General features: G+C 42.6%; 1 pseudogene; it reads right to left on the reverse strand.

The window, feature by feature from the left end:
• Nucleotides 1-3,744: 3,744 nt before the first annotated feature.
• LOC106579355 (ATP-dependent RNA helicase DHX8-like) lies at nt 3,745-12,310 on the reverse strand (annotated as a pseudogene).
• Nucleotides 12,311-14,453: the final 2,143 nt, after the last annotated feature.

Genomic DNA, 14,453 nt, shown 5'->3' on the forward strand with positions numbered 1-14,453 from the left:
CTTTATGTGCCAAGACGTTGTTTTACTCCTCTGATAACATTGTGGCAGATTGGGAATGGCTACACAGAGGGAGAATGGGTGTTATCTCAAGGTACGGAGTCATTTCTAAATCATGGACATCAAAATCAATTAACCAAACTGAAGTCAAAGTCGGTGACAAAAGAGCACAAGTATTTCCTACCTGCCATTTCCTTTTCTGACGTTATCAGTGGTCACACCTTATGTCAACTAGGAAACATGATTACTACAAAGGTTCTCAAAGGTCAGACTGTTCCTCTTCTAATATATGCACACACAGCATGCTCCAGCTGCAATGGGACACCTGAAAATTCATAAATTAAAACAATCAGTTGAAATGTAAATTTGACATTTAAGTCATTTAGCAGACGCTCTTATCCAGAGTGACTTTTTATTGCGCCTTTATTTTATCAGGGAGTCATACTGAGACCAAGGTCTCTTTACAGATGAGCCCTGAATGACAGAAAATACACACATCAAACTATAAATACAAAATGCAGGCAGAAAGAAAGAAAACCACGGTCATAAGAAACAAACACATTCATCAGTAATAAGGTCCTCAATCAGCTTTCTGAATTGCCCTAGAGGCACCAAGACATCACATTAAGAACATTTTGAAGATTGTTCCACAAGTAAGGTACATGAAAACTAAAAGCTGATTTACCTAACTCAGTAGAGACCGTGGGAATTTCCAGGGTTAACCAGCCCTGAGACCATGGGTCTCAGTTTAGTGTCTAAAGTTTAGTAATGATGTTAGGTACAGTGGGACTTTTTTTGTAAAAGGGCTTTATAAATGAAAACATAGCAACGTATCAACCTACGTGACATCAAAGAGGGCCAACCAACTTTCTGGTAGAGAATGCAGTAGTGAGTACTAAACTGCATGAGTACAAAGCGTTTTTAATGAAGAGGAAGCTGCGTTCATACTAGAGGATGTTGCCATAGTCTAGGACTGTCGATTGAATAATCTGCTTTCTACTATTTAGCAAGAGGCAGGACCTATTTCTATAGAAGCCCTTTTTTATTCTCAGCTTCTTCACTCATCAACATTTTTCATCTATCCAGATGCCCAGATATTTGTAAGCAGGGACACAATCAACATGGAAAGCATTCAAAGTAAATCATCAGAGTTATTTTTATGTACTCCAGAGAACAACATATACTTAGTTTTATCTACATTCAACACGAATTTCAGGTCAATAACGTTTTTCTGTAATACAATGAATGCAGACTGCAGTTCAGATAGAGCCTGGTCAACCGTGGGGGAAATAGCACACACAACAGTATCATCGGCAAACAAGTGCACATTATCATTTTTTACAGACAAGTAAACAATAAAAAGCACAGGACCCAGAATCGACCCCTGCGTGACATCATTGACAATATCCAGGAAACCTGATTTAACACCATCAGTAGATACACATTGAGTTCTATCCGTCAAGTAATTGTTAAACCAGTTACATGCAGCCTGGTCTAGGCCAATTGAGGAAAGCCTCTGAATTAGCAGTGAGTGATCAATAGTATCGAAGGCCTTTGATAGGTCAATGAAGAGGGCAGCATAATGTTGCCTTTTATCCATACAGTTAACCACATCATTTATAACTAGGGATGCAGCAGAGATAGTGCTATGACCTGGTCTAAAACCAGACTGATGTACATTTAGAATTCATTTCAAAGATAAGAAAGATCTTAGATGAGAATTATTCAAGGATTTTAATATTTTAGCTAGTCAAGAAAGTTTAGAAAAAGGGCAATCATTATATAAAGGTCACCACCTTTGTGAATGGGGAGTACATGGACGCCTTCCAAACCTTGAGGATTGAACCAGATATAATAGTCAGGTAAAAAATATTGATTCATGATTCAGCAATTCGGGGGGCAGAGAGTTGCAGCAAATATGGATCAAGCATATCAGCCTCATTGGATTTTTTCACATCAATCTTAAGCAAGGCATCTGGCACATCACAGACAATAGATTGTTGAAATGAAAACAAAGATTCACTAGAAGTTGACGGGTTAACCGTCGAGTCAGCTAGAGGCTGACAGGAGGAAGAGCAGTCGATTGACTCACCAGCAGTCATAGATAGAGCTTAAAAAGTTGCTTGATTTAGCCTTCTTAATCGAGATAGTACATCTGTTTTTCAATTGAAAGATTGCAAGTCCACTACAGAGTCAGTTTTCCTTGCTTTGGCCCAGTCCTGATTTCTCCTCTGAATGAGCTCAGATAGCTCAGAAGAAAACCAAGGGTTAGCTCCATCTTTGACTCTGAATTGTTTAAAAGGGGCGTGCCTATTTGCCAGATGAATAAATATGGAGGAGAAATTAGGGTTAAGTGCCTTGCTCAAGGGCACATCGAAAGATATTTCACCTAGTTGGCTCGGGGACTCAAACCAGCGACCTTTCGGTTACTGGCCCAACACTCTTAATCGCTAGGCTACCTGCAAACTTTTGATGGTAGTTCTGCAAGGGCCGATTCTGTAACTGGTCTGCTCTATACTTTCCATTTATATCATTGGCGGATCATGACAGTTTAATTATAATATAACAGCAACAAGAAAAAACGAACAGTCATGAGACCATCAAATATTTTATGAGGTTTATGGTCATTTCGAGAAAAAAACGGCATTTCACTGGCGATTACAGTAAAGGACTTACTCATAATTTCAGTCTGATTACATTTCCGTCGTCTTAATGAAACGACAGATCTGGCAATTACTGACCTACAATCAAAGTCCCATCCATTTCCCTTGATATAAACTATTTACATGAGATCACTAGACTAATCGAACTCTGAGCACTGTGTCCTCAAAAACAGACAGACTTCCACTGGCTGATCAGATTACTGCCCTTCCCTTCCTATCCACTTAATAGTTATTTATTTAAGGGAATCCCTGATGTTTGGTTTTAAGGTGATTTATACATTGGACATCTTCAGTAAAACTAACTTTTGATTTCTGTCTGAGGGGTGTAAGTTAACTGACATTGAACCATGAAACCAAATGACTCTAGGAACACAGAGAAGAACAATGGCCTGGTATGTATCAACCAGTCAATGACGGTCTCCCTCTCTCTCTCTTGCTGTGGTGTGAGCCTGTGTGTAAGGGTAAAGGGATACACATCTACTTCCTGCAGAAGAATCGGAAGATTCTCTATACGTTGGGCTCTTCGTAGTGGTTATAGAGGGGCTCGAGGCACTGCTGCTTCTTCTGTTTGATGCATGAACTCATTCGTTGTCAGCAGCAACTCATACACCAACCTGCTGATATTTAACTAGGCAAGTCAGTTAAGAACAAATTCTTACTTACAATGACGGCCTACCCCGGCCAAAACCGAACAACACTTGGCCAACTGTGCGCCGCCCTATGGGACTCCCAATCACGGCCGGATGTGATACAGCCTGGATTCGAACCAGGGACTGTAGTGACGCCTCTTGCACTGAGATGCAGTGCCTTAGACCGCGATAAAGGGATGAAAGGAGTGGGGAAAATTAGGGTATAGAAGAGTATGTTTTTAATCTTTCTGGAACTCTGTTCCCTGATTATATATATTAAAAAGTAGCACAGTCTATACACTTACACTCTTTACTTCCAAAAATGGATGGCCAACACGGAAAAGTGGTGCCTTTCAAACATCTATGGTATATACAATGATTATATTACATAGAGGCAACACAAGCCCCAGTAAAAGTGGCTCGTGACTATGCTTAGAGTCCCAATGGTTATAGACTCATAACTCAGGCTGGATGTTGAACAGAGAACTGGAGAGTTGGATTTACACCACCTGCTGATCAATGAGAGTACAGTAGCCTTCCTAGGGATCCTCTTTAGCTGCATTCCAGAAGAAACCACTGCAGATTACCCTTTGTATGTGCACTGTGGCCTTTCCACGTGGCACAGGTCAAAGTAACACTCCAAAAATTCGCCCTATGTCCAAAATATTGATACAAGTAGGCATATAGATTTTCTATGAAATCCATAAATGGGAAGTAGATTAAGTTAAATTTAGGCCCCAGAGACTGTGTCTTTGAGTCACAGGATTAATAAGATGCACAAGTAATACTACCAGTTGAGAATGTTACCGGATATAGAATGAATTAGAAATTCTTATGATGAATGTCCTACCTGTCCATGATGCCCAGCATCTGTTTGCATAAACTGTTTGCATAAATGCAGGGCTCTGCGCAAGGAGCGAGCCTGGATAAAGTTCTCGAAGCACCAAGGGTTGGTGAACATGTTCTTCCATCCAGGAGTTATAGACATCCAGCAGGGTAAGGTGGGCTCCCTCGGCTTGGTGGAACTTGGCCTTCTTCTGGTCAGCCAGGGCCTGCTTGTCCTGGGGCGGCACAGAATAAAATTACAAAAGTGATGACTGGCCATCAACTGATAAACACCAATCACATTAGGCTACAACTGTCTCATTATGGTCTGAGGTTTCCACCAATATATGACAAGTTAGGGAACTCAGTCAACCATAATTCACCACCATCAACAAATGTGAAAGCTACGATAGCAGTTGATTCTGGTTGTAAACCCATAATAACCCGCCCTGCACAAGGATATCCAAATACTACAGAGGGCACATGTGCACAACGACTCGAGCATTTGCGCGCAAAGTTGTACACTCGACCGCGCATTTCAATAGAGAAAACAATTCACATTTTAGTAAGCTAGTTAACCTACTATCTACAGTTGAAGTCGGAAGTTTACATACACTTATGTTGGAGTCATTAAAACTCGTTTTTCAACCACTCCACAAATTTCTTGTTAACAAACTATAGTTTTGGCAAGTCGGTTAGGACATCTACTTTGTTCATGACACAAGTAATTTTTCCAACAATTGTTTACAGATAGATTATTTCACTAATAATTCACTGTATCACAATTCCAGTGGGTCAGAAGTTTACATACACTAAGTTGACTGTGCCTTTAAACAGCTTGGAAAATTCCAGAAAATGATGTCATGGCTTTAGAAGCTTTTGATAGGCTAATTGACATAATTTGAGTCAACTGGAAGTGTACCTGTGGATGTATTTCAAGGCCTACCTTCAAACTCAGTGCCTCTTTGCTTGACATCATGGGAAAATCAAAAGAAATCAGCCAAGACCTCAGAAAGAAAAATTTGTAGACCCCCACAAGTCTGATTCATCCTTGGGAGCAATTTCCAAACGCCTGAAAGTACCACATTCATCTGTACAAACAATAGTACGCAAGTATAAACACCATGGGACCACGCAGCCATCATACCGCTCAGGAAGGAGACACGTTCTGTCTCCTAGAAATGAAGTACTTTGGTGCGAAAAGTGCAAATCAATCCCAAAACAACAGCAAAAGACCTTGTGAAGATGCTGGAGGAAACAGGTACAAAATTATCTATATCCACAGTAAAACGAGTTCTATATCGACATAACCTAAAAGGCCGCTCAGCAAGGAAGAAGCCACTGCTCCAAAACTTCCATAAAACAGCCAGACTACAGTTTGCAACTGCACATGGGGACAAAGGTTGTACTTTTTGGAGAAATGTCCTCTGGTCTGATGAAACAAAAATAGAACTGTTTAGCCATAATTACCATCGTTATGTTTGGAGGAAAAAGTGTGAGGCTTGCAAGCCGAGGAACACCATCCCAGCCGATAAATACAGGGGTGGTAGCATCATGTTGTGGGGATGCTTTACTGCAGGAAGGACTGGTGCAGTTCACAAAATAGATGGCATCATGAGGGAGGAAAATTATGTGGATATATTGAAGCAACATGTCAAGACATCAGTCAGGAAGTTAAAGCTGGGTCGCAAATGGGTCTTCCAAATGGACAATGACCCCAAGCACACTTCCAAAGTTGTGGCAAAATGGCTTAAATTCAAAATTCACCCAACTTATTGTGGGAAGCTTGTGGAAGGCTACCCGAAACATTGGACCCAAGTTAAACAATTTAAAGGCAATGCTACCAAATACAATTGAGTGTATGTAAACTTCTGACCCACTGGGAATGTGATGAAAGAAATAAAAGCTGAAATAAATAATGCTCTCTACAGTTATTCTGACATTTCATATTCTTAAAATAAAGTGGTGATCCTAACTGACCTAAGACGGAATTTTTACTAGGATTAAACGTTAGGAATTGTGAAAAACTGAGTTTAAATTTATTTGGCTAAGGTGTATGTAAACTTCTGACTTCAACTGTATGTCTACAAGTAGTAATATTATATTTTGTTAGCCAACGAGACAAGAAATAACAGTTTTTTCCAACTGCAGTGAGTTACATTTTCCTTTGATGCTAGCTTGTCTTCTGCTAGCTAGCTCCCTAACATCTGTAGATATTAGCTAATATGTTTGCTGTATAACAAAGTTGAGATGTGCACATTTGAAACCAATTCGAGAGACATCAGGCAATTTAAGTAATGTATCAATACATTTATTATCAGCCAAAACTAGTAGAATGTGGGGCTGACATTCAGGTAATTCTGATAGCTAGCTACCTCGGAAGCTAACAACATTGAATCAAATCAAATCAAAATCAAATTTATTTATATAGCCCTTCGTACATCAGCTGATATCTCAAAGTGCTGTACAGAAACCCAGCCTAAAACCCCAAACAGCAAGCAATGCATGTGAAAGAAGCACGGTGGCTAGGAAAAACTCCCTAGGAAAAACTCCCTAGAAAGGCCAAAAACCTAGGAAGAAACCTAGAGAGGAACCAGGCTATGAGGGGTGGCCAGCCCTCTTCTGGCTGTGCCGGGTGGATATTATAACAGAACATGGTCAAGATGTTAAAATGTTCATAAATGACCAGCATGGTCAAATAATAATAATCATAGTAGTTGTCGAGGGTGCAACAAGCACGTCCGGTGAACAGGTCAGGGTTCCATAGCCGCAGGCAGAACAGTTGAAACTGGAGCAGCAGCACGGCCAGGTGGACTGGGGACAGCAAGGAGTCATCATGCCAGGTAGTCCTGAGGCATGGTCCTAGGGCTCAGGTCCTCCGAGAGAAAGAAAGAAAGAGAGAATTAGAGAGAGCATATTTAAATTCACACAGGACACAGGATAAGACAAGAGAAATACTCCAGATGTAACAGACTGACCCTAGCCCCCCGACACATAAACTACTGCAGCATAAATACTGGAGGCTGAGACAGGAGGGATCATTGAACATGATGTTGACGCCAATATTTTATGACAAAACAGTATTTGCAGACACAGCAGATACATTTATTCTAATTTGAATAGCTTTCACCATTGTAAAGCTCCAGAAGTGTATTTATTTTAACCGTGCATGTTTTTTCTGTGATTTTCACTCACACCACTCACTGGCCTGGAGGACATTAAAAATAGCCATGGTTACACAGTATTTATGGACTTATGATCTGAGGTTTCTTGGGCCTGGGGAAGACGTTCTGCACAGGCAGCATGGACACAACGGTGAGCATTTCCTTACTGCAGCCCAGGTGGACGGACATGATCGGCTTCTTACACAGCATGGGCTCCAGAGGGAACTCGGTCCTCTGACACAAACAAAGAGACAGACAGAGGGAGAGGAGTGGGGAAGAGTGTATAACATTTAATCACATTCATTACTAAAATATTATGGTTGGGATCAAGGCAATTTTAACTCAGACAAGTCACTGACCATAAACTGACCAATTTTAAGTTAGCTTGTTGTTCCATACTCCATTTTATCCAGCGTCCAAGGTGAGAGTAAACCTTCGTCAATGAAATGAAATTGTATTTGTCACACGTGCTGAATTCAACAGGTGTAGACCTTACAGTGAAATGCTTACTTAAACGGATTTAACCAACAATGCAGTTTTAAGAAAATACCTAATAAAAGTAACAAATTAAAGTAACAAATAATTACAGAGCAGCAGTAAGATAACAATAGCGAGGTTATATACAGGGGATACCGGTACAGAGTCAATGTGCGGGGGCACCAGTTAGTCAAGGTAATTGAGGTAATATGTACATGTGGGTAGAGTTATTAGAGTGACTATGCATAGATAATAACAGAGAGTAGAAGCAGCGTAGAAGGGGGGGGGGGGCAATGCAAATAGTCTGGGTAGCCATTTGATTAGATGTTCAGGAGTCTTATGGCTTTGGGGTAGAAGCTATTTAAAAGCCTCGTGAACCTAGACTTGGCGCTCCGGTACCGCTTGCCGTGCGGTAGCAGAGAGATCAGTCTATGACTAGGATGGCTGGAGTCTTTGACAATTTTCAGGGCCTTCCTCTGACACCTCCTGGAAAGAGGTCCTGGATGGCAGGAAGCTTGGCCCCGGTGATGTACTGGGCCGTACACACTACCCTCTGTAGTGCCTTGCGGTCGGAGGCCGAACAGTTGCAATACCAGGCAGTGATGCAACCTGTCAGGATGCTCTCGATGGTGCAGCTGTAGAACCTTTTGAGGATCTGAGGACCCATGCCAAATCTTTTCAGTCTCCTGAGGGGGAATAGGTTTTGCCGTGCCCTCTTCACGACTGTCTTGGTGTGCATGGACCATGTTAGTTTGTTGGTGATGTGGACACCAAGGAATTTGAAGCTCTCAACCTGCTCCACTACAGCCCCTTAGATGAGAATGGGGGTGTGCTCAGCCCTCCTTTTCCTGTATTCCACAATCATCTCCTTTATCTTGATCCCGTTGAGGGAGAGGTTGTTATCCTGGCACGACACAGCCAGGTCCCTGACCTCCTCGCTATAGGCTGTTTCATCGTTGTTGGTGATCAGGCCTACCAATGTTGTGTCATCAGCAAACTAATGATGGTGTTGGAGTCGTGCCTGGCCGTGCTGTCATGAGTGAACAGAGAGTACAGGAGGGGACTGAGCACACACCCCTGGGGAGCCCCCGTGTTGAGGATCAGTGTGGCGGATGTGTTGTAACCTGCCCTTACTACCATTGGCGGCCCGTCATGAAGTCCAGGATCCAGTTGCAGAGGGAGGGGTTTAGTCCCAGAGTCCTTAGCTTAGCGATGAGCTTTGAGGGCACTATGGTGTTGAACACTGAACTGTCGTCAATGAATAGCATTCTCACATAGGTGTTCCTTTTGTCCAGGTGTGAAAGAGCAGTGTGGAGTGCAATAGAGATAGCATCATCTGTGGATCTGTTGGGGCAGTATGCAAATTGGAGTGGGTCTAGGGTTTCTGGGATAATGGTGTTGATGTGAGCCATGATCAGCCTTTCAAAGCACTTCATGGTTACAGACGTGAGTGCTATGGGTCGGTAGTCATTTACCTTAGTGTTATTGGGCACAGGGACTATGGTGGTCTGCTTGAAACATTTTGGTATTACAGACTCAGACAGGGAGAGGTTGAAAATGTCAGTGAAGACACTTGCCAGTTGGTCAGAGCATAGTCAGAGTACATGTCCTAGTAGTCCATCTGGACCTGCGGCCTTGTGAATGTTGACCTGTTTAAAGGTCTTGCTCACATCGGCTGCGGAGAGCGTGATCACACAGTCGTCCGGAACAGCTGATGCTCTGATGCATGTTTCTGTGTTACTTGCTTCAAAGCATGCATAGAAGTTATTTAGCTCATCTGGTAAGCTCGTGTCACTGGGCAGCTCACGGCTGTGCTTCCCTTTGTAGTCTGTAATAGTTTGCAAGCCCTGCACATCCGACGAGCGTAGGAGCCGGTGTAGTATGATTCGATCTTAGTCCTGTATTGACGCTTTGCTTGTTTGATGGTTTGTCGGCATAGCGGGATTTCTTATAAGCTTTCAGGTTAGAGTCCCGCTCCTTGAAAGCGGCAGTTCTACCCTTTAGCTCAATGCGGATGTTGCCTGTAATCCATGGCTTCTGGTTGGGGTATATACGTACAGTCACTGTGGGGACGACATCATCGATGCACTTATTGATGAAGCCAGTGACTGATGTGGTCTACTCCTCACTGCCATCGGAAGAATCCCGGAACATATTCCAGTCTGTGGTAGCAAAACAGTCCTGTAGTTTAGCATCTGCGTCATCTAACCACTTTTTTATTGACTGAGTCACTGGTGCTTCCTGCTTCAGTGTTTGCTTGTAAGAAGGAATCAGGAGGATAGAATTATGGTCAGATTTGCCAAATGGATGGCAAGGGAAAGCTTTGTACGTGTCTCTGTGTGTGGAGTAAAGGTGGTCTAGAGTTTTTTTCCCTCTGGTTGCACATTTAACATGCTGATAGAAATTTTGTATAACGGATTTAAGTTTCCCTGCATTAAAGTCAACGATCACTAGGAGTGCCGCCTCTGGATGAGCGTTTTCCTGTTTGCTTATGGCGGTATACAGCTCATTGAGTGTGGTCTTAGTGCCAGCATCGGTCTGTGGTTATATGTAGACAGCTAGGAAAAATACAGATGAAAACTCTCTAGGTAGATAGTGTGGTCTACAGCTTATCATGAGATACTCTACCTCAGGCGGGCAAAACCTTGAGACTTCCTTAGATATCGTGCACCAGCTGTTATTTAAAAATATACACAGACTGTCACCCCTTGTCTTACCAGAGGCTGCTGTTCTATGCTGCCGATAGAGTGTATAACCCACCAGCTGTATGTTATTCATGTAGTTATTCAGCCACAACTCGGCGAAACATAAGATATTACATTTTTAATGTCCTGTTTGTAGGATATACATGCTTTTAGTTCGTCCCATTTATTTTCCAGTGATTGTACATTGGCTAATAATACAGATGGCAAAGGCAGATTAGCCACTCGTCGCCTGATCCTCCTTCCGCGAAATCTGTCTCTTTCTCCTGTGAATGATGGGATGAGGGCCTGTTCGGGTGTCTGGAGTAAATCCCTCTTATCCGACTTATTAAAGAAAAATTCTTCATCCAATTCAGTGTGAGTAATCGCTGTTCTGATGTTCAGAAGCTCTTTTCGGTCATAAGAGACGGAAGCAGCAACATTTCGTACAAAATAAATTACAACCAATGTGTCAATCTGTGTCAATCTCCTCCTTACCTGTCAGAAACACCAGGACATCACCTGCAAAGAAATAGCGAAGAGGACAAAGAGTCACTGATGGACAAATCCTAAACTTTAGATGTCAATAGAGGATTTGCATCTTATCGCAGGTGCTGAAGTGTAGACATTGTGGATGTATGTATTGTAACCATTTTTAACCGTACCTGGGGGCTCACTCAGGTGGATCTGCATGACGGTGATAAGACTGGCATCCAGGTAGTCTGTCTCCGGCTCTTTGCAGTAGAGCACCTCCACTAGGAAAGTGGGATGGTGAAGATGGGGGCCTCAAAGTAGTATTGGGAAAACCCAAGTCAAATCATAAGTTATTTGTCACATGCTTCAGAAGCAACAGGTGTAGACTAACAGTGAAATGCTTACTTATGGGCCCTTCCCAACAATAAATATAATTAAAAAATATATTTTTATATTTTCAACTTGACAGCATCTAGTGTTGACGAGGACACAATCAGCATCATGTCTGGGCGTTTCTTGACAGAGAATTTAAGGAATTAACACACCACTCATTATACTATTCACAAAATGGAAGGAGTCAAGGAAATATTCAGACTTGTTTTGCTATTATGAACAAGACCCTGTGTACCTTCTTGAGTAGATCAAAGAGCACGTCAGTATGGAGTCCTCTTGTGGGCCTCGTCAAGCATGATGAGGGTGTACTGACCCATGTCTGGGTCTATCGGACATTCCCTCAGCAGCATACCACGTGTCATGTACTTACTTGATCACCGTCTCAGGGCTGGTGCAGAACAGATGGTGTAGTCCACCTGGTGTGGAAAATAATTGAGAGGCGAGAAGTCCCTCATAAACGAAGTCACTGACTTAAAGCAAATCCAAAAGGTATACCAAGGTAAAACTGCTCAGTCAACTCCTGGCCCAGACAGCGACCATACTCTTCAGAGACTCTCTTGGCCACGGACATGGCGGCCACACGACGGGGCTGAGTGCAGCCGATCTTCCCCCGAGTGGTGTAGCCTGCCTCGGCCAGGTACTAGGTGATGTGGGTGGTTTTCCCAGAGCCAGTCTCTCCAATAACAATCAGGATCTGATTATCGTGGACAGCCTGTCATAATGAAAAAGAGAGGTGACCAAAGCTGGATACAATGTATCATTTAAACCGCTGAAGTCAGGTAACCTTACAAATAAAGCAATGTCTGACAAACAACTTTATTTCTCTCTATAGGGCCATGACTATTGTTGACTTGTGTGAGCTTCTCCCTTAGCTTGTAGATGGGCAGGCTCTCTCTCTGCTCCAGGATGGTAAGCTCTGTCTTCTTGCCATAAGAGGGCTGGTTACTGCCAAAGGCATGTTTCTTCCACTCCGGGAAGCCATCTGGCATCATGCCAATGCCTCTCATGTTGGCTGCAATCTGCCTTCCATCAACTGTGTAAGAGGGAAGTGTGTTTAATTGAGATGAACTGGCATGATATTTAACCTCCACCCCTTCAGATGACTGGTCTAGGGCCCTAGCAGGAACCTTCCACCCACACAACCTCTCCTACCACCCTGGGCCATAGCACACTATAGCAGGCCACTCTATCCGGTCTGTTAGGATGCTAAAGGAAAGCAGATAACCATCTCCAGCCCTGCTAACCCTGAGGGCTACTGCTGCTACACTGGAGGAAGCCTGACGTAGTCGGTCGTGCCTCAGACTGGGTCGTCACTAGTTACCACAGCCACAAAGTCATAAACCCCGCCTATTTCTACAATTGAGCTTCATAACATTTTATTTTACACCTAACTCTAACCTTAACAACTGCTAACCTTATGCCTAAACCTAACCTTAAAAAAAGGTCAGGTTTAAAATGTGTTTTTAATCCTAACTCTAACCTTAACCACACTGCTGACCTTCTAACCTTAAATTAAGAAAAAGTAAGAAAACGTTGTGGCTGTGGTAACTAGTGGAAACCATCAGACTGGACTTTGTTTTACTATGTGGTAGTGACCTTTTAGAGGGCAGAAAGAACGCATGAGGTAGAAGCCCAGACATAAATCATATGGTGGGAAAGCATACTGTATGTCTACATCTCTAATGCAATGTTTGTGTGTGGCCAAGGCCCTTGCTTGTTGAGGTCAACAGGAATGCATCCATCTCAGCCATTTCATGAGCATGGTTCTCCTTAGCCTAAGCACTCTGCATCATGGCTGTCTGGGACAGCGAGCCATCTGGATTTTGACAGAGGGAAACAGAGAGATGTAGTTGTTCACACTACTAAACAGGATGAAAACAGTTAGGCCTAAAAGGTAGGGTGAAAGTAGGGTGGTGCAGAGGAAAATAAAACATGTCCAAATCATCCTAATTGCGAAGCTCAACAACGTCAGTTATAGATTTGAACATGATGCGCGAAAAATGGTAATATCGCTACCATGACTTGAATGGGATTTGTGCCTCAAATGCTAAAATGTTAACTAAACAAAAGCATGGATTGCTGTCATACTTTGTCAATAGACTGCTTATAGGGCAAGCAAACCAATATATCATTTTGTAATTTGTGTGAACTATCCCTTTAAGTACCATTGTTTTCAATTCAAATGAGCCTCTTAGCAAAGAGCAATTTCTCAATAAATAATTTTGATAGGACTGTCTGGGAGTGGTCTGAGTGGGGAGGGGACAACTGAAAACTAGCTGTTAATGGCAGAGAGGTTCAGAAGTCTCCTTCTTATTGGTCTATTAACTAATTTACTACCTGGTGATGGCACCAGGGATGCCAAAACTCCCATCTCACCAAAACAAGATGACATTTCTGCAGTCGTTTCAAACAGATCTTACACTAAAAGGACATTATCATTTTCAGTTTTACAGTATTATCCCAACCTCATAGTGTGGAAATATAAAACACAACAAAAATCACATTTTTGACTGCACTGTGCCTTTAAGTTCCTCAACTCTGAAGTCTGCCATTCACTACGGCTCAGGCGTGAAACTCATTCCACGGAGGGCAGAGTGTCTGGGGATTTTCCGCGCCTCCCTTGTACTTGATTGATGAATTAAAGTCACTAATTAGTAAGGAACTTCCACACCTGGTTGTCTAAGGCTTAATTAAAAGGAAAAAACAAAAACCTGCAGACAATAGGCCCTCCATGGAATGAGTTTGACACCACTGCTCAACAGCATTTGTTTTGTTTTCAGAAAAAAATGCAGTTTTTGGTCACGTTCCCCTTCTCTGATTTTGCATGCATCAACTAACGGTCCAGTGCCACATCGACTATGCCGGCAGGCACCAGATTTCTATAAAACATGTGGTTAGCTGATATGTAAAATATCTATCCAGGCGTTCTAAGATCGGGCATGTGTCAGCAACACCTGGGCAGAGGAACGCACCCATTGACAACCAGCACATTACATAATAAACTTTGAACTTAGATCACACTGCTGGGTTCTGTGTGTAATACTTCATTTGTGTCACCAGGTGGGGCTAAAATCATTGTCAATATGACCATTTTAACCTATACCAGTGTAGCTGCCAATTACATTTTCTAAATTAAACATTGACAACAAA

This window comes from Salmo salar, chromosome ssa19, assembly GCF_905237065.1.
Source record: "Salmo salar chromosome ssa19, Ssal_v3.1, whole genome shotgun sequence".
Lineage (NCBI taxonomy): Eukaryota > Metazoa > Chordata > Actinopteri > Salmoniformes > Salmonidae > Salmo > Salmo salar.